This window comes from Oryctolagus cuniculus, chromosome 14 (assembly GCF_964237555.1).
Source record: "Oryctolagus cuniculus chromosome 14, mOryCun1.1, whole genome shotgun sequence".
Classification (NCBI taxonomy): domain Eukaryota; kingdom Metazoa; phylum Chordata; class Mammalia; order Lagomorpha; family Leporidae; genus Oryctolagus; species Oryctolagus cuniculus.
Genome location: NC_091445.1, coordinates 66,647,721 through 66,668,165, shown reverse-complemented (window position 1 = coordinate 66,668,165; position 20,445 = coordinate 66,647,721). Strand labels below are relative to the sequence as shown.

The window sequence follows — 20,445 nt, the reverse complement described above, 5'->3', positions numbered from 1 at the left end:
ATTATCAGTCTTTATGGTCCAGGGGACACCAAGGACCAGCATGGCTGATTTAACCGCCTTTATCACATTACTAGCTTTTTCTCTGGATTGGGCTGTTGCAAATACAGCCTTTGAAAAAGTATCTACCACCACATGGACAAACTTAAGTTTACCAAAGGAGTTGATGTGGGTGACGTCCACTTGCCATAGCTTATTAGGAGCAAGGCCTCGCTGGTTCACTCCTGCTTGTTGCAGTGTGCCTAACGGGGTGAGGGGTGCACAATTCTTGCAAGAGTGCACTAGGTGTTTGCATTGGCTCATTGTTAGCTCCAGGAAAAGCAATTTTATGCTGCTTGCTGACATGAAATTTTTGGTGTAAAATACGGGCTTGTTCTAAGTGTCCGAAGGAAGCCGTGTTGCAGGAGATAAGATGATCAACTTTTCTGTTGCCTCAGAAAATAAAGCCAGGTAACCCAGTATGTGATCTTACGCGTGATATATACCATGGGTATTTTCTGTTTTCAGTTAGCTCTTTAAGTGTTGTGAACATCAGGTCAATTGGCTTATTGGTCGGGTTAAAGACTGCAAAAGGGATTGTCTTTGCTACCTGTACTGAGTATTTGCTATCCGAAAATATACTTACCGGTCCATCTCTATTGCTCTTATTTCTCCCGACTGTACTGATCCCCCATGGGGTTCTACATGGATCTTATCTTTTTCTGTTAAAGATTTGATCACTATTCCAAAGAGTGACTTGTTGGCATCCGTAAATGCACATGATGCCATTGGTATAGGTTGATTAGCAGGGAAAGCATGTTTTGGATAGTCTATTTCTAAGGTTTGTAGTGTCTGGAATAGCCTGTCTGCTGGCAGGTGATTGTCAATCTGTCCTGGAAAATTTATCATTAAAGTGTGAAAGAGTGTGCTATTCTGCATCAATGTCAACAGTTCTAATTGTGATAGTGGTAGGACCACTATGTCTGGCTCTGTGTTAAATATTTTATTGGTATAATATCTTAAGTCCCATCATAAGGATGGCATCTACTTTGTTTACTATTTTAGGACAATCGCTCCAGGCTATGTGCACCCAAAAAAGTGGTCTGTGTTGTTGCCAAATAACTCCTAAGGGGCCCTCGAGGGTAGATATTGTTATGGCAAATAGAGGCACCTGAGGGTCATATCTAAAGGTTTTTAAATTTGACAGCTGGGTGTTGATCTTTTTTTTTTTTTTTGAAATGTCTCATGTCCCTTTATTCTTTTTTTTTCTAGTGATTCTTTTTTTAATTTTTTATTTTTATTTAACTTTTATTTAATGAATATAAATTTCCAAAGTACAGCTTATGGATTACAATGGCTTCCCCCCCCATACCGTCCCTCCCACCCGCAACCCTCCCCTTTCCCACTCCCTCTCCCCTTCCATTCACATCAAGATTCATTTTCGATTCTCTTTATATACAGAAGATCAGTTTAGTATACATTAAGTAAAGATTTCAACAGTTTGCTCCCACACAGAAACATAAAGTGAAAAATACAGTTTGAGTACTAGTTATAGCATTAAATCTCAATGTACAGCACACTAAGGACAAAGATCCTACATGAGGAGTAAGTGTACAGTGACTCCTGTTGTTGACTTTACCAATTGACACTCTTGTTTATGGCATCAGTAATCACCCTAGGCTCTTGTCTTGAGCTGCCAAGGCTATGGAAGCCCCCTGAGTTCACCAACTCTGATCATATTTAGACAAGGCCATGGTCAAAGTGGAAGTTCTCTCCTCCCTTCAGAGAAAGGTACCTCCTTCTTTGATGGCCCCATTCTTTCCACTGGGATCTCACTCGCGGAGATCTTTCATTTAGGTTCCCCACCCACCCACCCCAGAGTGTCTTGGCTTTCCATGCCTGAAATACTCTCATGGGCTTTTCAGCTGGATCCCTTTATTCTAAGAATTTCATTCAGAATTTCCCAGCACTTGCAATTCAAGTGTAATAGGGCACAGGTGCTGTGGCCTTCCCAGCACAGGGCGGAGACCACTCAGGCTCCAGGCGGCAGCTGGGTGCCAGTTGGGGTCCCGGGCTCAGGGAGGCCTCTGCCCCACCACTCCTGCCTGACTCTGCTGTAGAGAGGCGCAGGGGCCTGGGAGGCGAGGGAAGACCGGGGTGCCCCCTGTGCAGCACACAGGGGCTGGCCAGGACGCAGGAAGTCAAGTACTCCAGGCTGGGGTGGAGTCCTGGGCCTCGGACAGGGAGGGGTCAGAGCCACAGGACAGGGGAGATGGGCGGGGTCCTGAGATCCCTGGGGCCAGGGCAGCAGCAGGCAGCAGGGCTGGGTCTGGGTCTGGGCAGGCGGTGCTGCTGGTCAGTGGGCAATGGCAGCCGGGGCTCTTCCAGCCCCAGCCGAGGCAGGTGCTGGTGGAGCCAGGAGCACCTCTCGGGGACAGACTGAGGGGCATGCAGGCTTGCCTAACTTCTCACAGCGGGGGGGGGGGGGCGCACCCAGTTCATGACCTCCTGGTTGCACACGTTGAGCTGGGGCTCTCCAGGGACCAGGGTCTCCTGGTGCTGCTGGACGACCGGGCCCACCCTGCGCAGGGCTTCCTGGTACTCGGCACTGGCAAAGCTGAGCGGTTACCTCTACCCGGGGTCTCAGCCCAGGTGGAAAATCAGGGGCAGCTTCGTGTGCTCCTCCTGGGTGTGCGTCGTGACCCCTGTGACGTCCTGCCCAGGGCAGAAGTCGATGCCCTTTTTGAACTCCTCATAGGAGTTGGTCCAAGTCCACAGGTGGGCCTTGTACTGGCCGAGTGACCGCCATCAGGGTGTTGCCTGTCTGTCAGCCGGCCATGCAGGGCAGCAGGGAGCAGGTCCAGGCCGTCGATCACCCTGTCGCTGGGCGGCTTCAGGCCCGCGAGGGCCAGGCTGGTGATGAAAAGCTCCATGAGGCTGCCTGGCTGGTGGCTCACCTGGCCTGCTGGGATGTGGCCGGGCCACCAGGCGATGGCAGACTCCCTGACCCTGCCTTCAAAGGTGGTCTGCTTAGAATTGTTACACCTGCTGTTGCACTCCCCAAATGTCCACAGCAGATAGGACTGATTCAAATCAGGAACCCAGAACTCAATCTGAGTATCCCAAATGTGTGGCAGGGACCCAAGTTCTTGATCCGTCATTGCTTCTCCCAGGTGCACATCATCTGGAAGATGGAATGAGGGCAGAGCCAGGATTTGAACCCAGACACTCTGATATGGAATACAGATGGCCCACACAGTGTATTCTGCACTATACCAAATGCCTGCCCTCCCTTTGCAAAGTCTCACTGCAGTCTCTAATGTGTACTCAGGAATGTACAGGAATAGCAGTTTTTCTCATTCTTATCCAGAGAAGAGGATACACCAGTATTTCTATGCATAAACTAAATATAATTTAACAACCAGAAATCTAGTGCTTGAAATTAAAAGCATCATCAATGAGAGATGAAATCCCTACTCAGAATTAGCATGGGTCTTCTCTAATTCTGATGTTGTGTGACGTTATGTGATGCTGCTAGGTGACTCTTAACCTGAGTTTCTCAGAGAATTCTTCCCTCATGTGTTTCCAAGTGAAGACAATCTAGTCAAAGATCCTTGGAAGAAACCCAGCTGATCAGCTGAAGGGTGGGGGAAACAGTTGTTCCAGAGCCAGTTTGGATGCACAGCAGATGGAAGCGTTCTGATGGGCTGTGGATTCAGAGGAATACGCAAACTTTCCTTTCATTGCAACTTGTCTTTAGGTTTGGCCAACAGTTTGGAAGGATGATTTCATAATGAAAGTATTTCATCTTCCTCTGAAAGCTCTTGGATGATTTAGATCAAAATATTGCTGTCCCAAATACTATTCTTAGCCCCTTGGTGGTGTCCAGGAGAGAAAGTAGGCAAGGATAGTAAACAAATACGTGAATGGTTTCTCTGTGTACTTGGCACGTAGAGAAATCTCTTGCAGGATCTCTAAGTAAATGCTAGACAGGTGAAAACACAACCACACTGGTGAATCATTCTGTGTGTTGTCTAAGTGTTCCTTGACTCATCAAGTACTGATAGCATAGGCTGATGTGGAAATGTTTGCAGACTCGAGCTGCAGCTATCTTCAATAAATTGCATTAGAGTTGTTTTCGTATTTTACCCTGAAAAACTACAGCCAATTCTTTCTGATTTTACTATTTTCATTTTTTTTCAAGATTTATTTACCTGAGAGGCAGAGTTGAGAGAGAGAGAGAGAGAGAGAGAGAGAGAGAATATCTTCATTTTGTATGTGCTGCTTCACTCCCCAAATGGCTGCAAGGGCTGGGGATGGGCCAGTGGACTTCGCTAGAAGCCAGGAGTTTCATCTGGGTCTCCCACATGGATGATAGGGGCCTAAGCACTTGGTTCACCTGCTGCTGCTTTCCCAGGTGCATCACCACGGAGCTGGATCAGAAGTGCAGCAGCTGGGACTGAATCCACACCCACATGGGCTGCCTGCACTATAGGCAGCAGTTTAACCCACTACACCAAGCACTGGCCTCCCTGATTTTATTTTATAATCTAATCCTACCAGAATGCTGAACAATTAGTTGATTCATTCTAATCTAGCAAATACATAGGTTCATTCTTCTCTCCTGGAAAGCAAATTGTTTATTTAAAACAGTTACATAGTATTTCCTATGTGCTAGGAACTGTTGAAAGTGCTTTACAAATATAACTCAATTCATTTCAGTACTGTGAAGTAAGTGCTATGATTATTCCTATGAATATAAAAGATGTTAAGCAACTTGCTCAATCTGGCACAGCTAGCAAGTGGCAAAGCCAGGGTTCTAACAGTGTGAATTGAGAGTTTGCCCTTTGGTTTTAAATCAGTGGAAGATGCCTTATCAAATTGGAATTAGGTGCCATATTTGGTATTGGCTTTTCTTTGTTAGATAAATCATGAGGCATCAAGGTTAATGAGAAACTACCCTTCGAAAGTTATGACATTGTACTTGTAATTAATTGGTGCTAAGTAAGACTATTGAACACAAGTTAAATCTATAATTTGACTCCTCAAATGACTTTGATAGATTTTGGATCAGTCTGGATATGAAGAGATGTTACTCTTAAAAATGTCTGATCTGAATTCCTTCTTTCTTCATTCCTTTTTTTTCATCTTCCTTCCTTTTTATCTTTTTCAGGACCATTTATTTCCCAAAGCACTCACCTATTTGCAATACCCATTCCTGATAAACTATGTTTTCCTTTATTATTTGAAGTAATATTAATGTAAGTCCATATTCAATTAAAACCCAATTTCATGATGTAGAAATCCAAGTCCTATGAGATGCAAATGTACAAGATTTTCATTAAATTGTTCGGCTTATACTCCTTTTATTCAATCTTTGTAATTGTACTGGGCTAAGTATATTGCTAATGTAACACAAGAAAATACCATTAGTTTTCTTACTCTTTCCTTCCCTCCTTCCCTCCTTTTCTCCTTTTCTCCATGCTCTTGCCATAGTAAACTACATTCACATACTAAATGTTTTACTCTCAAGTATCAATGTTGTCTTTGCCCTGTTCTATTTAATTTTTAGTCTCAGTCACTTCTACCCTTATTGGAAGATCATTTGATCTTCCTTAAGCAAACCTGGTAGAACACAGAACCTGGGTCCAATGGCTTTGCTAAGTGGTGTAGGTTTTCACTAGATGACATCTCATTTTTGTTTCGGTGATTGACAGTATGCCTAACACAATAGAATGAATGTCCATTTCAGATTTAGTACTACAAACATTTAGGTTGCTTAGGTACAGCCTGAGTAGTGGAATGTTGAGAGGCCTTCTAGGATGCTGGAGTAATTAGCACTCCCACAGGTAGAAGCCTTTTCTTCTAGTTCCTCTAAGTTAGTTGAAAGTTGGACTATTCCAGTCCCTGCAAATCATCTGAACTCAAGGAGTCTTTGAAATACTGTGTGAATTAAACTGGTAGTAGTTTTATCCCATACCATCTATTTTACTGTGAAATCAGTTTTTTTAAACTACCTTTCTTCATCTGTTCCTTAATAGCATATGAAGCTTCTGTAAAGCATTTATTTGTGTAGAAAAATGCACAGAATGTTGTAGGGTAGAAGTTTGGGGATGATACAAAAATTAAGCAATTTCTGAAAAACTATTAGACTAGGTTAGAGACTGTTGTGTTAAAACACTAAAATCATTTGCTAGGGCTTTCATAATAAAATGCTACAGGCAGGGTTGCTTAAAACCAAAATTTTATCTCTTTTGACTCTGAAAATGAGAAGTCCAAGATCAGACTGTTGGCCATTTTGGCTTCTTCTGAGCTTTCTCCCCTTGGCTTGCAGATGGCCACCTTCTCAAAGCATTCTTACCAGGTCTTGTCTTTGTGTACATGGTGCCCTTGGTGTCTTTCTGTATCCATGTTTTCTCTTTTTAAAAGGACCCAATTATATTGAATTAGGGCCAACTATAAAGGTCTAGTTTTAATTTAATCTCCTTTTTGAAGACTTTATCTCCAAATACAGTCACATTTTGAGGTATTAGAAGTTAGAGTTTCAACATAAGAATTTGTGGGGGACACACTATTCAGCATACAATGAACACTTATGGATAGTGGTTGCAATAAAATACTTTTTAATACATGTTTGAGTTTATAAGAAAAACATAAATTCCTGTCAGAGGCAGAAAGGGATTTGAAAGGCAGAGGAACTGGCTTCAGTTTAATCCATAACACATTGGAATGCAAGATGTGAGAGAGGGATAGACTTGGGTTTTAGTGTCTTCACAGTGATTCAGTACAAAGTGCCTGAATCAGAGGTTCCCTAGAAAAGGGACCTAAGAACCGAGCTCTCTAAATATTGATGGCAACCTTGCAGGGCTGCTGTCCTAAAATATATTCACTACCTGGTTTAAAAAAATAAGATGTTTATGTCCTGGTTTTGAATGGATTTTAAAGAAATGTGTGCCATGTGCCTTCAGTGTGGCATTGGAGCCCAAAGTTATACTTTCCAAGTGATACTTCAAACCCTAGACTGAAAAACTAACAAAAAAATTATCCCCAAGTGAATGACACTTGAAGTGAATGGAGGAAGCAGTGCCAAATTGATTGGGAGCAACACTGCAAGAATCCAGATACCCAAAGGAAAGGAAGCTAATGTTTCCTTAGGGAAAGCAATACTTGCTTAAAATAATCTCCTAATAAAAGTTCCAAAACATATACGGAAATGATCTTCCATGAATCTGAGGCAGCAGACCCTTTTAAGTTGGCTTGGATGAATAGTAATTTTAAAACTTAATCAACAAATCATCTGAAAAGAGACACTAGCATAAATATATATGAAATTACTAAAAGGATTAAAATAAGGTCTAGAAGCCAAAGGGGAAAGATTAAAATGGCACTTAAAAGAACAAGGAAAATAAAGTATTTAAAAGTTAAAACTTCCATCTATAGAAATACATTTCACTGAATTTAAAACACTATAGAATTAAATAGATTAGACAGAGCTGAAGAAATTTAATGAACTAGAAAACAGTTGAGGAAATCAACCAGTCTGCAACACCAAGAGAAAGGGATAGAAATAGGAAAAATAGTCTAAGAGCTATGGAGAATAACATGAGAAAATCCAAAGTAAAGATAATAGGATTTTTTAAGGAATACATAGCAAGATTAAGGAATGGACAATATTCAAAGACATCATGGATGAGAATTTTCCATGTATCATTAACAACATGAACCCTCATTGAGTAAATCCCATGTGTCCTGAGAGGGAACGCAAAAACCATATCCACATGGAAACATATTACACAATAACTGAATAACAAGAAATCCAAAATTTTAATAGCCACAAGAGAAGAAACATTGCTATTTTACAAAGAATAAAATCAACTGGAAGAATTCTCAATCATTAATGATCAGAAAAGAGTGAAATACACTTTTAAAACACTGATATCGGCCAGCGCCACGGCTCACTAGGCTAATCCTCCCGCCTTGCGGCGCCGGCACACCAGGTTCTAGTCCCGGTTGCCCCTCTTCCAGGCCAGCTCTCTGCTATGGCCCGGGAAGACAGTGGAGGATGGCCCGAGTACTTGGGCCCTGCACCCCATGGGAGACCAGGATAAGTACCTGGCTCCTGCCATCGGATCAGCGAGGTGCGCCGGCTGCGGCGGACATTGGAGGGTGAACCAACGGCAAAGGAAGACCTTTCTCTCTGTCTCTCTCTCTCACTATCCACTCTACCTGTCAACACACACACACACACACACACACACACACTGATATCATAGTAGTCATTGTAGAATTATCTAGATAGATTAGTATAATGAAGATACAGTAAAGACATTTTTTAAAAAAATGAGCGAGCTGGTCATTAATAGATCTTGATCAAATAAACTACTTTAAAAAGAAAACTTCAAGGGAAAGGGGGAATTTAAGAAGTACTGGTGAGACCGGCATTCCCTGCCCATCGGCTGCTTTTCAGAAGAAGTACTGGTGAGTATAGAAATGAGCTAATATATGAATCTAAATGAACATAATCAAATTCAAAATAATCTTTCTTTTATGATCATTATAAGGACACAAAAGTTGAAAGTAGAATCTATCTTGAGAAATAAAACATTTAGACTAGATTATGGTTCAACTGTAATCTACCAAGCCATCTAAGAACATATAAACCCTATTTCATCAAGTGTAAAACTTAATAGTGATAATCTATTTGGGAAGAGGATTGAAAGCTAAGTAGAAGTAAAATTGGAGACAATAATAATGTCTAAGGTAAATGGGGATAATCAGTTTTGTTATACCTTTTTCAAAAGAAGAGTGAAAATTTTAATGTTAGACTGTCAAATTAAGTGTTTTGTTAAAATCTGAATGATAGAGACTGAACTAGAAAAAGTATACATGACTTCCTAACCTATAAAAGGAATGAGGGAAATAAAGCAACTATGGTTTATAAAAAAAGGCAGGAAAGAATGACAGGGAAAGCACAACAGTTTAAAGGCAAAAATGAGTCATTAAGAATGAATCAAAATTCACTGATAAAATAAATGTAGACAAATTAAAATGTAGACAAATTAAAACCAGAAAGAAAAACATTCAAAACTATCAAAGACCTTAACACATACTTCATCAAAGAAAATATCCGGATGGCAGATAAGAAGTAAAACATGCCCTGCATCATATTTTAGGGAAATGTAAATTAAAACAGCAGTGAGAAGGCCCGGCACCGTGGCTCACTTGGCTAATCTTCCGCCTGCGGCTCCAGCACCTCGGGTTCTAGTCCTGGTTGGGGTGCTGGATTCTGTCCCAGGTGCTCCTCTTCCAGTCCAGCTCTCTGCTGTGGCCCAGGAGTGCAGTGGAGGATGGCCCAAGTCCTTGGGCCCTGCACCCGCATAGGAGACCAGGAGGAAGCACTTGGCTCCTGGCTTCGGATCAGCACAGTGCACCGGACATAGCAGCCATTTAGGGGGTGAACCAATGGAAGGAAGACCTCTCTATATTTTTCTCTCACTGTTTGTAACTCTATCTGTCAAATAAATAAATAAAATCTTTAAAAAAAAACAGCAGTGAGATATCACCTCACACCTATTAGAATGGCCAAAATCAGAACACTGACGACACCCAGTGCTGGAGAGGGTATGAGCAACAGGAACTTTCAAATGAGATATGGGAAATCTCTGTATGTTCTGTTTGCTTTTGCTGTGAACATAAAATGTATCTAAGAAATGAATCTATTTTTAAAAAGGAAGATTAAAAATTAACATCTTCATAAAGACACAAAAAAGTTGAAAGTAGAATCTATCTTAGAAATAAAACATTTAGATTAGACTATGGTTCAACTGTAATCCACCAAGCTATCTAAAAATATATAAGTCCTATTTCATATAAACTGTTCTGGAAGAAGAGAAAAATTAAAAGATATACTAAGTAAATGCTGTCAAAAGAAAATTGGTATAGTCATACTAATTTTGTACAAATTGTAATGTAAGGCAAAATGTGTAAGAGAAAAATGTTTGCTATACAATGATTGAAGGAACAAGTACCAAGAAGCTCAACAACCCCAAAACTGCAAAGACCCTTCAAATTATCCTAAAATGAAATAAAAGTTTATTGGATTCTAACAACTAAACTCACAATTTTAGTTCAGGAATATTTCTAGCATAATTCTAATATTCATGCAGTTATAAAATTAGCAAGGCAATTATGATTTGATAAAATAAATTGATCTATAAAATATAGAATCATATCTCCCATTGAAATTAAAGTATATTTATTATTTTCAAGAAAACCTGAAATAAATGTAAATATTAACTATATCAGTTCACATAGCAAATTTCAATAAATATCAGGTAATAGGTACTGTATATATCATATTCCTTAAAAACAATGGAAAAATTAATAGTGAAAATACAGAACAAATTTTGAAGGTAGGGAATTAAAATATAATACCTACAACAAAAAAGTAATGGACAGTAAAAATAGATATTAAAACTTGTGTGATGAAGTTAAATTGGTCCTTAGAAATTTATAGCCTTTTATGCATATACATATCAGAATATAAAAAACCTATTAACTAGTCCTCTTACCCAAGAAACTAGAAAAATAAAAAGAAAATCCATATTGTGCCAGTTAATAATTGTCATGGAGTTGAGATTTGGGAAGTGGAGAGAAATTCTGTCAAAAGGGTTATAGTTTTACAAGTTGAAGAAGTTACAGCAATATTACCATGGCTAACAATACTGTATTGCGTACTTGTATTGCATACTTTGTATGTCATAACAAAAAATAGAAAAGAAAAATAAATGGCAACTATGTGAAGTGATATATAAATTAGATCGATTGTGATGATTGTTTCACCCTGTATAAAATATGAAAATACTACACATATACCTTAAATGCATGGAAATTTATTAATACTATCTCAATATAAATGGGGGAGTGGGGAAAAATTGAAACTAAAGGAAAAATGGGAAAAAGATAAGAACAAAAATTGATTAAATACACATCAGTACATATTGAATCAAAAATCAAAATTTATTCCTTCTAATAAAGTAGATGAATCTGTAGAAAACTTGATCAAAGAGTAAAAGGAAATGTATAAATGCTTTTAACAGTGAAGAGAATGGCATAACTATTGGCGCAGTAGCATTTTTTTTAAAGAATTATTTTATTTTATTTGAAAGACAGAGTTACAGAGAGAGGTAGAGCCACAGAGAGAGAGAGAGAGGTCTTCCATTCCACTGGTTCATTCCCCAAATGACCACAATGCCCAGAGCTGAGCTGATCAGGAGCCAGGAGCCTCCTCCAGGTCTCCCATATGGGTGCAGGAGCCCAAGGAGTTGGGACATCTTCCATTGCTTCCCCAGGCCACAGTAGAGAGCTGGATCGGAAGTGGAGTATCCAGGACTTGAACCAATGCCCACATGGTATGCTGGCACTGCAGGCTGGGGCTTTAACCCGTTGCAGCACAGAACCAGCCCCATGGCACAGTAGCTTTAAGAGGGTTCCATGAACTCTTTGTCAGTCTGTTTGAAAAGCTTAATGTTTCAGTAAACTAGCATTTACTGAAAATTAATCTATTAGAAATGGAAAATCCAAAAGGTTATAATCATAAAAAATCAGACTTCAGACATTGATCCTACTGGAGGAGTATGGCATTTGGACTAGACTATGTTCCAGTTATAATCTCCCGACTCATCAAAGAACAAATAACCCCTTTTTCATATGAACTGTCCTGGGAGAAGAGAAAAAAATTAAAACGATAAATCAAAGTCAGATAAGGCTGATGCCAAGAATCCAAGACTAGTTTAAAATTAGAAAATCCATTAATGTTATTCACCACATGAACAGATAAAAAAGGGAAACAAGTATTTAATCATCTATCAAATACAGAAAAGGCATTTATAAAGTTGAACTCCCATTCATAATTAAAAACTCAAAACGTTTTAGCAAACTAAGAATAGAAGAAAGATCCTTTAGTCTGATAAATCCTGATTTATCTACCAAATACTAGAACTAACATTTTATTTAGTAACAAAAGAGACTTTCTCTTTAAATTATGAAAAGGGCAAAGATATGAGCTATCAGTACTACTATCCAGGTCTGTGTTAGAGGATGTGCTAATGTACTAAGAAAAGGAAACACACACATGTCCAAATATATTGGAAAGAAACAGTTTCATAGCAAAGCAAGCTATAAGATATCTGAAGATATATTCAGCAAAAATAATTTATAGATAAAAGTGCAAAGATCTAGTAGAGGACATAAAATAAGACTCGAATACATGAGGAGAAGTATGATGTTGGAAAGTAGCAAGTTTTTTTTTTTTTTTGAAAGTAGCGAGTTTTAACATCAAAGGTGACAGTCCTCCCAAAATTATTGTTAATTAATACAATCCCAATTGAAATTATAATGTTTGTCAATAGCTCTAACTAATGTATTCCAAAATACATATGAAGGAATGGAAATCCAAGAGTACCCAGAGCAATCTGACAAAGGTTGAGACCCAGCCTACCCAGATTTGCAAAGGCAGTGGCTGATAAATGTTCCCAGGTCACAGAGCCTAGGGAAAAGGCAAAACTAGGATTTAATCTTGGTTTGTGTTGCTGCTAACTCTTACTGTTACTTCCATACTAGGCTCCTCAAGAATATTTCAGACATATTTTGAAGCCGTTTGATGGGATTGGAAAATGGAGAAGGTGCATGTAAAAGAGATAAGAAAATTATTTATAGGAAAAATCAGGCTAAATAATTTGCTATTGATGAAGGAATCACAGAATTCTAAAAGACCCTAAAGAATAATATTTATGTTCTGTTATCTGTAATGACACAGTAAAAATCAAAGCTGTGAAGTACACATTGAAAGGCAGACATTTATAAATAATTTTTCAAAAAATAATATTTGTTTGAAAGGAAGAGTTATGGGGGTGGGGGGAATCTACATAGAGATTTTCTATCTACTGGTTCACTCCCCAAATGGCCACAACTGCTAATGCTGGCAGGCCAAGGTCAGTAACCTGGAGCTCCTTCTACATCTACCACATAGGTTCAGGGGCCCAAACACTTGGATTATTTTAGCTGCTTTCCCAGGCACATTAGTAGAGAGCTGGAATGGAAATACAGCAGCTGGAACTTGAACCAGTGCTCATATGGGATGCTGGCATTGCAAGCAGTGCTTTAGATAACTCTCAAAGCAAGGTGGATACAGTGCATTTTATGCACTAGAAAAATACACAAATATGTGTCTGGGAGAATCTAGGTTGTTTATCCCTTTATGAGTGATATTGAGAATGACAGTAAATATATGAAGAAAAGCATGTCATTAATTCAAGCTTGTTTTATTAATGGATAACTAGCACAGGCATCTCATGAGAAGTTTCCTTAGGACATCTAAGTTAATTTGAGTCTGAATTTATTTTCTAGAGAGGTAAAGAAGGACAGACAGAACTACCATCTGCTGGATCACAGTGCAAATGCCTCTAATGGCTGTGGCTAAGCTGGAGCCAGGAGCTAAGAATTCAATCCAGGTCTCATATGTAGCAGGCAGGAACCCAGTTACCTGAGCCATCACCTCTGCCTTCCAGAGTCTGCGTTGGCAGTAAGCTGGAAACAGGAGCACAGTTGGGATTCAAACCCACACATTTTGATATGGGAGGAGAATGTCTAAACAATTAGACTAAATGCCTATTCTCTGATTTTTAAAAAATTAACTGAAATTAGAATGTGCATATATTTAAAGTTTTCATTTCTCTGGTTTCTACCAAATAGTGTATTTTTAAGGATATATTAAACATCCAACACTATAGTTCTCTATAGACTGTTATAAGAAGTATAACTCATAGACCACAACTACCTTTAAATTGCAAAAAAAGTTTCATATACTGGCTCCCTCCCCTAATGCTTGCCACAGCCAGGGCTGGATCAGAGTGAAGCCAGGAGCCAGAAACTCCAGAGTTCTCCAATGTGGGTGACAGAGACCCAAGTACTTGAGCCATCACCTGCTGCATCCACAGTGTACATTAGCAAAAAGCTGGACCGGAAGCAGAGCAGCTGGACCTCAAACCAGGTACTCCAATCTGAGATTGAGGTATTCCAAGCAGGGCTTTAACCCACTACCCAACATCCAGCCCTAAATTAATTCCTTATATTCAATTATAGATATATGGTCCAGAGGACAATTAAAGGAATTAAAGTTGAGAAATGTGGAACTAAAATAAACCTTACAAAAGAGATGCACAAACAGAAGTTAAGTAGGGAAGAATTTAATTACTTTGTTTCAATGCTTGGAGCCTCAATGTTAAGCATATTTTGCCATTTTAATGTTACTGGGAAACAACTTCGCAGGCAGTCAAAGAGCAGATATTATTACTGGAAGTGTGTCCTGCTCATGTTGGGACAGTAGAAGGTTATCAGGGGCCTGCTTGGTGGGTAAGATTCAACAGAGAACTCAAGGGAAAACCATGCCAATCCATGAGCGTAATGGGTGGTAGGATTCCTATTACTTGTAGTGTCTCATAATGGAGTTATTTGGCCACATGGTTGCAGAGAAAAGCTGCCTGACAGAGGTGGCATAGTGATGATAACCAATAAGTGGCCCACAATGCAAAGGTGATAGGACTAAATTACAGGGTGGAGGAAAAACTAAAATGCTGAAGAAATGTCACTTTGTATCTGTGTTCTGTGCCCTGGGTAATTGTCTCCAATTATGCTGCTTGCAAAGATAAATTCTCTCCCTGAGCATTAGAAGTGCCTCTTGCCACAGAGAAATCAAAAGAATTGAGTTGCTAAGAATGGCAGGCTTGGCAGAAACCAAGCCTTAGAGGTATAACCTGTTTGCTGACTAGTTGGTGAAGGGGTTTGGTGGGTATGTGCAGACAGTTTAATTTCTTATTACTCTTTACATTCCTAAAAGAAAATGTGCTTATCATGATCTTGTTTCATGTAGCATTTGAAGGTGATTGGTTTGGAGGGGTGAGCAACCCTGAAATTGTGCTAACATATCATTAAATTGTTGTCTACTTTGGACTGATAGCCACGTGATTCTAAGAGATGTCTGTTTCTAGGCTAAGGAAGAGTTAAACAGACATAATAGATTCAATTCAAATAGGTCCAGTTGAGTGACTTGCAAGAGTTTCCTTCAAATTCCTTTTGCTATGTACTCTAACATATTCAAAATACTTTTTTGTTCTATGAATAGGAAGTAGATATAAAAATGTAGCTCATTTAAATCTCAAATTACAACTGTGGACTTTATTTTTAACTTTTTAATTTATACATGTATTTTACTTGAGTCAGAGACACAAACAGGCAGACAGAGACAAAGAGAGCGAGAGAGAGCGAGATCCCATCCACTAACCTAGTTCCCAAATGCCAGCAATGACCCATGCTAGACCAGGCTGAAGTCAGGATCCAGGAACTCAATCTGGGATTCACACATCAGTGGTAGCTATCCAACTACTTGAGCCATCACTTGATGCCTCTCAGCATGCACATTAGCAGGAAGCTGGATCAGAAGTGGAGCCAGAACTCCAACCCCCACACTTTGATATGGGATGAGAATATCCCAAGTGGCATCTTAACTGCTGCACCAAATGCGTGCCCCCAACTTTACTTTTAAAAAACATAGGGTATACATTATCAATAAAATATTTGAAGTATATTATGGCAAGAATAACACACTTGACATGGAATAATTAAAGTAGATAATTATGGAAAAGAGATGAAAGGAAATTCTGTGTATCTCTAACATGGGGAATTATTTAGCTACTAAAGGAATTTTCTATAAAAGCTCAGAGAAAAAATTCTAACAATAATCATAATAGTTAATGAGTTGAGACTTAAGCACTGTGCCAAGGGTTTACCATGTATTTAATTTGCACACTAGCCTATTGAATATGTTTGAGCTAAGATATTTTCCCCATTTTTACATATAAAGAACCTATAGAGATTTATAAAGAAACAGTCATGTAGGACTTTAATCACTGTCATACAGTTAAGAAGTAATGAAACTAGGCAATCCATTTCTAGAAGCCAGATCATTGTCTCTGGTATGATAATTGGTGCAGAATGATTTCAATAATGAGATTATACTGTTGGAAGACATAAGAAGATTTTGCCTCAATCTCAGTATCTTTAAAATCACTTCACAATGAACACGCGGTAGAAATGTTCTCTACAGGACTGGCATCGTGGCATAGCAGATTAAGCCACTGCTACTCCACTTCTTATCCAGCTCTGTGCTAATGTGCCTGGGAAGGCCACAGAGGATGGGCTATATACTTGCGCCCCTGCCTCCCATGTGGGAGAACTAGATGGAGTTCCAAGCTCCTCGCTTTGGTGTAGCCAGTCCAACCATTGTGGCCATTTAGGAAATGAACCAGTGGATAGAGGATCTCTTTCTCTGTTTCTGCTTTTCTTGCTACCACTCTGCCTTTCAAATTAATATGAATAAAATAATTTTTAAAAATTTATTTATTTGAAAGGCAGAAATACAGAGAGAGAGAGGAGAATGGGAGAGAATCTTCCATCTGCTGGTTCACTCCCCAAATGACCACAATGGGTGGGACTGGGCCAGATCAAAGCCAGGAGCTTCATCCAGGACTCCCACGTGGGTGCAGGGGCCCAAGCACTTGGACCATCCTCTGCTGTTTTCCAAGGCACATTAGCACAGAGCTGGATCAGAAGTGGAGCAGCCTGGATTCGAACCGGGATGCTAGTGCCGCAACCAGAGGCTCAGTCTTGTAAAACAGACCACCAGCCCCAAACAAATATTAAAAAAAAAAAAAAGGAAATTCCACCTACTGTTGTCCCCAAATTCTGACTATGTCTTTGTGTCATAGTTTACCTGACTTGCCATATGACACGTTACCCTCTATTGGAAAGAAGATATCATGTCACAGGACAGGTTTTAGATAGTCTCTTAGCACTTTGATGGTAGTGAATGCATTGTGTAGTATTTCTGATGAGATCCTTTTTATTCCCATGAATTTTTGGACATACCAGTGGTAGAGACCTTTGACTGACTCGGGGATTTTGTGGCTATGAAATCCTGAGCAGAACTAGGAAGGGGGGAGGACGACTCTTATTGCTGGCTACATTCTTCTAGTTTCTTCCTGGCAACCCCAAAAGTGGGATGCCTCAAAGGTTTACTTTTGCCTCCCACCCTCTGCCATGCTTCTGACGTCATAGTTCTAATCCACACACAGAGAGAAAAGGGAACTAATGGCAACAAAATACAAAGCCCATTTTCTCGTAACCAAGAGTCGTGGCCTCAGCCATTCTCCCACGATAGCAGAAGGGAAAATGCTGCTGCTTGCAGCTGAGGCTTGGCCTTGTTTCTGCTTCCTGATCTCCATTTAACTTTTGTGGTGTAGTGGCTCATTGCTTGACTGTGAATCATAAGGAATGACAAAATATTTTGGTGTCCTATTCTTCTAAAAATTGATGAATGATTCACTATCACCATTGGAATAGCAAACAATTAGGATGGTTTATGAGTAAATTTGTTTTCAATGGGTAGCTAGACTGGAAGGTTAGGGAGGCCTTATTGAGGAGGGAAGCAAGAAGCCACGTACTAGTCTACCTTAGGAACCCTTAATCTAGTTTACTTCATAAACTGAGGTTACATACTTTTCAGCTTTGGCTTTGGTTCAGTGTCTTAGAAAATGTCAGGCACATAAATACTAAATATGAAGCATGATTTACCAAAAAAAATTCTAATATACATTTCCTTGTTTTCAGTTTCTTGGTTTGTAAAAGATCCTAAAGGCTTTTTCTACTTAGTACCCCTCTGCTTCCGACAGGGTTGGCACTTCGCCAGGATGCCTTTGAATTTTCCACCCAAGTAATTCTAATGGCTGCACGTGAAGAGCAGACCCCAGGGCGTGTGGACTGGTGCATTTTTCAAAGTAGCTTGTTACAAGAGAGGAAAGTATTTGAAGCCTAATGTTTCATCTTAAAAACAAAAGCAAAAACAAATGTTGCCCTCTTCTCAATCTGTGTGTGTGTGTGTGTGAGAGAGAGAGAGAGAGAGAGAGAGAGAAAGCGAGCGAACGAGCAAGTGAGCAAGCAAGAGCGAGACAGAATTTTAGATGAACATAATCTCTTCCACTTCTAATACCAGATAAAACTTGGTGTTCTGGAAATAATACAGCATGCATATTGCAGTGGCTTCCAGAACACTACACTGCCACGTGCATATATAGCAGTTTGAACATAATATCCCAAGCCATTCTAGACAGAATTTTTTCATGTTGTGGTGAAGAGGCAATTTTGTCATTGGATTATTTGGTAGAGTTTAATTTCAGACATCTTAATATTCCATTTGAATTCTGAGAACCAACACATAGATAATTCTGTTCTATTAGTACTGAGATAAAAAATCAGTTAAGAATACATTCTTTTCTTTAGCACAAGTATTCTTATCTCCAAAGACCTGCACAGTCTACTAGCCAACCTGACTTGTGCACCAGAACAGGCACCCACTGTAGGCAAGTTTCTCTGGCCATGCTCTCTGGGTATGCATGGCCATCTTGCCTGAATATCCTTGGAAAAGTCCCATCACCACAGGTTTGTGTAGCACAGATTTGTACCACGGCTTGACAGCTTTATGATGACAATTATCTCCTAACTGTCAGGGAAAAGGTCTGCAAACTCGTTTGTAACAATTAGCCGTTAATCAGAGATGAACTGGATTAATGTGTTGTTCTGCTCCAGAATTTTTTTCTCTCCCTTGGGATTTCTCCAAGAATTCCTCAGAGACCTGATTGTCCCCTTCCTGTTGATTCTGCGGTCACTGGTTCTATCATCTTGTCTTACTGGGTAGAACCAGAGGCAAGACAGCCCTTTTTCAGTCTGACAGCAAGGCACCTGGATCCCCTCTCTTGGTATTGAGTCAGTTCTTGTTATCTACAGCCAGCTCTTAGTTCCCAAGGTGGGAAGAGGAAGCTGAACTAGGAGTTCAGCTGGGCCTCCTGAGAAGACAGGATGAGTCATCTTATCCAACTAATGCAATGGGAAAACTCTCTGTCATGCAGGCCTTAGCAGTGGAAGGACCCCCAGCAGAGTGGCCATCCACTCTGGATTGGAAATGAGCATTTTTTCCTGGGACCTTTAGGTGACATGGGGTGGGTAATAGCAACACTTGTCATTGTTAAAGAGCAATATAGTGGTGTTGGCACTGTGGCATAGAAGGTTCAGTCTCTGCCTGTAGTGCTGGTATCCCATGTGGGTGCTGGTTTGAGTCCCGGGTGGTCCACATACGATCCAGCTCCCAGCTAATACACCTGGGAAAAGCATCAGAAGGTGGCCCAAGTGCCTGGGCCTCTGTGCCCATATAGGTGGTCTGGCTATATCTCCTAGCTTCAGCCTGACCTGGCCCTGGCCATTGAAGCCATTTGGGGAATGAACCAATGGATGGAAGATTCTCTCTCTCTCTTTCCCCCATTTCTCTCTATATATCTCTGCCTTTCAAATACATAAATCAATCTTAAAGAACAAAGGTGATTCAAAACAAATAATAAAAAATATTCATGGAGGCCGGCACCATGGCTCAGTAGGTTAATCCTCCACCTGCGGCACCGGCACATCGGGTTCTAGTCCCGGTCGGGGTGCTGGATTCTGTCCCGGTTGCCCCTCTTCCAGGCCAGCTCTCTGCTGTGGCCCAGGAGTGCAGTGGAGGATGGCCCAAGTCCTTGGGCCCTGCACCTGCATGGGAGACCAGGGGAGGCACCTGGCTCCTGGCTTCAGATCAGTGCAGTGCGCTAGCCAAAGCACGCCGGCCACAGCGGCCATTGAAGGGTGAACCAACGGTAAAGGAATACCTTTTTTTTTCTCTCTCTCTCTCTCTCACTGTCCACTCTGCTTGTCCAAAAAAAAAAAAAAAAATCATGGGAAAATGGCAGGACCAAGTCATTACTTACCAATAACAACCTTGAATGTAAATGGACTAAATTGTCTAACTAAAAGATACATATTGACTGAATGGATCAAAAAGAGAAATAGCCATATATTTTACAAAATACCATTTGATTGTTTCTTTTTTATTATTATTTGACAGATAGAGTTAGACAGTGAGGGAGAGACAGAGAGAAAGGTCTTCCTTCCATTAGTTCACCTCCCAAATGGTTGGTATGGCTGGCGCTGTGCCAATCTGAAGCCAGGAACCAGGTGCTTCTTCCTGGTCTCCCATGTAGGTGCAGGGGCCCAAGCACCTGGGCCATCCTCTACTGCCTTCCTGGACCACAGCAGAGAGCTGGACTGGAAGAGGAGCAACCGGGACTAGAACCTGGTGCCCATATGGGATGCTGGCACCACAGGCGGAGGATTAATCAAGTGAGCCACGGCTCCGGCCCCATTGTTTCTCTTGATTACTGTAATCACCCAGGAAGGCATGTCTCCAGAGGAACAGTAGTCATTTTAGTGTTCACCACAAATTTGAGAGAGAGAGAGCTTCTGGATCTTCCTGAAATGTCACTGCCATTGTTC

General features: G+C 40.4%; 1 protein-coding gene and 1 pseudogene across 1 annotated transcript in view; one reads left to right on the top strand and one right to left on the bottom strand.

Annotated features, from left to right (window-relative positions):
• Positions 1 to 20,445, top strand: part of PLCXD3 (phosphatidylinositol specific phospholipase C X domain containing 3) — a 220,952-nt gene that overhangs the window by 85,490 nt on the left and 115,017 nt on the right. The window lies entirely within an intron of this gene.
• LOC138845242 (N-acetylgalactosamine-6-sulfatase-like) lies at positions 2,437 to 3,137 on the bottom strand (annotated as a pseudogene).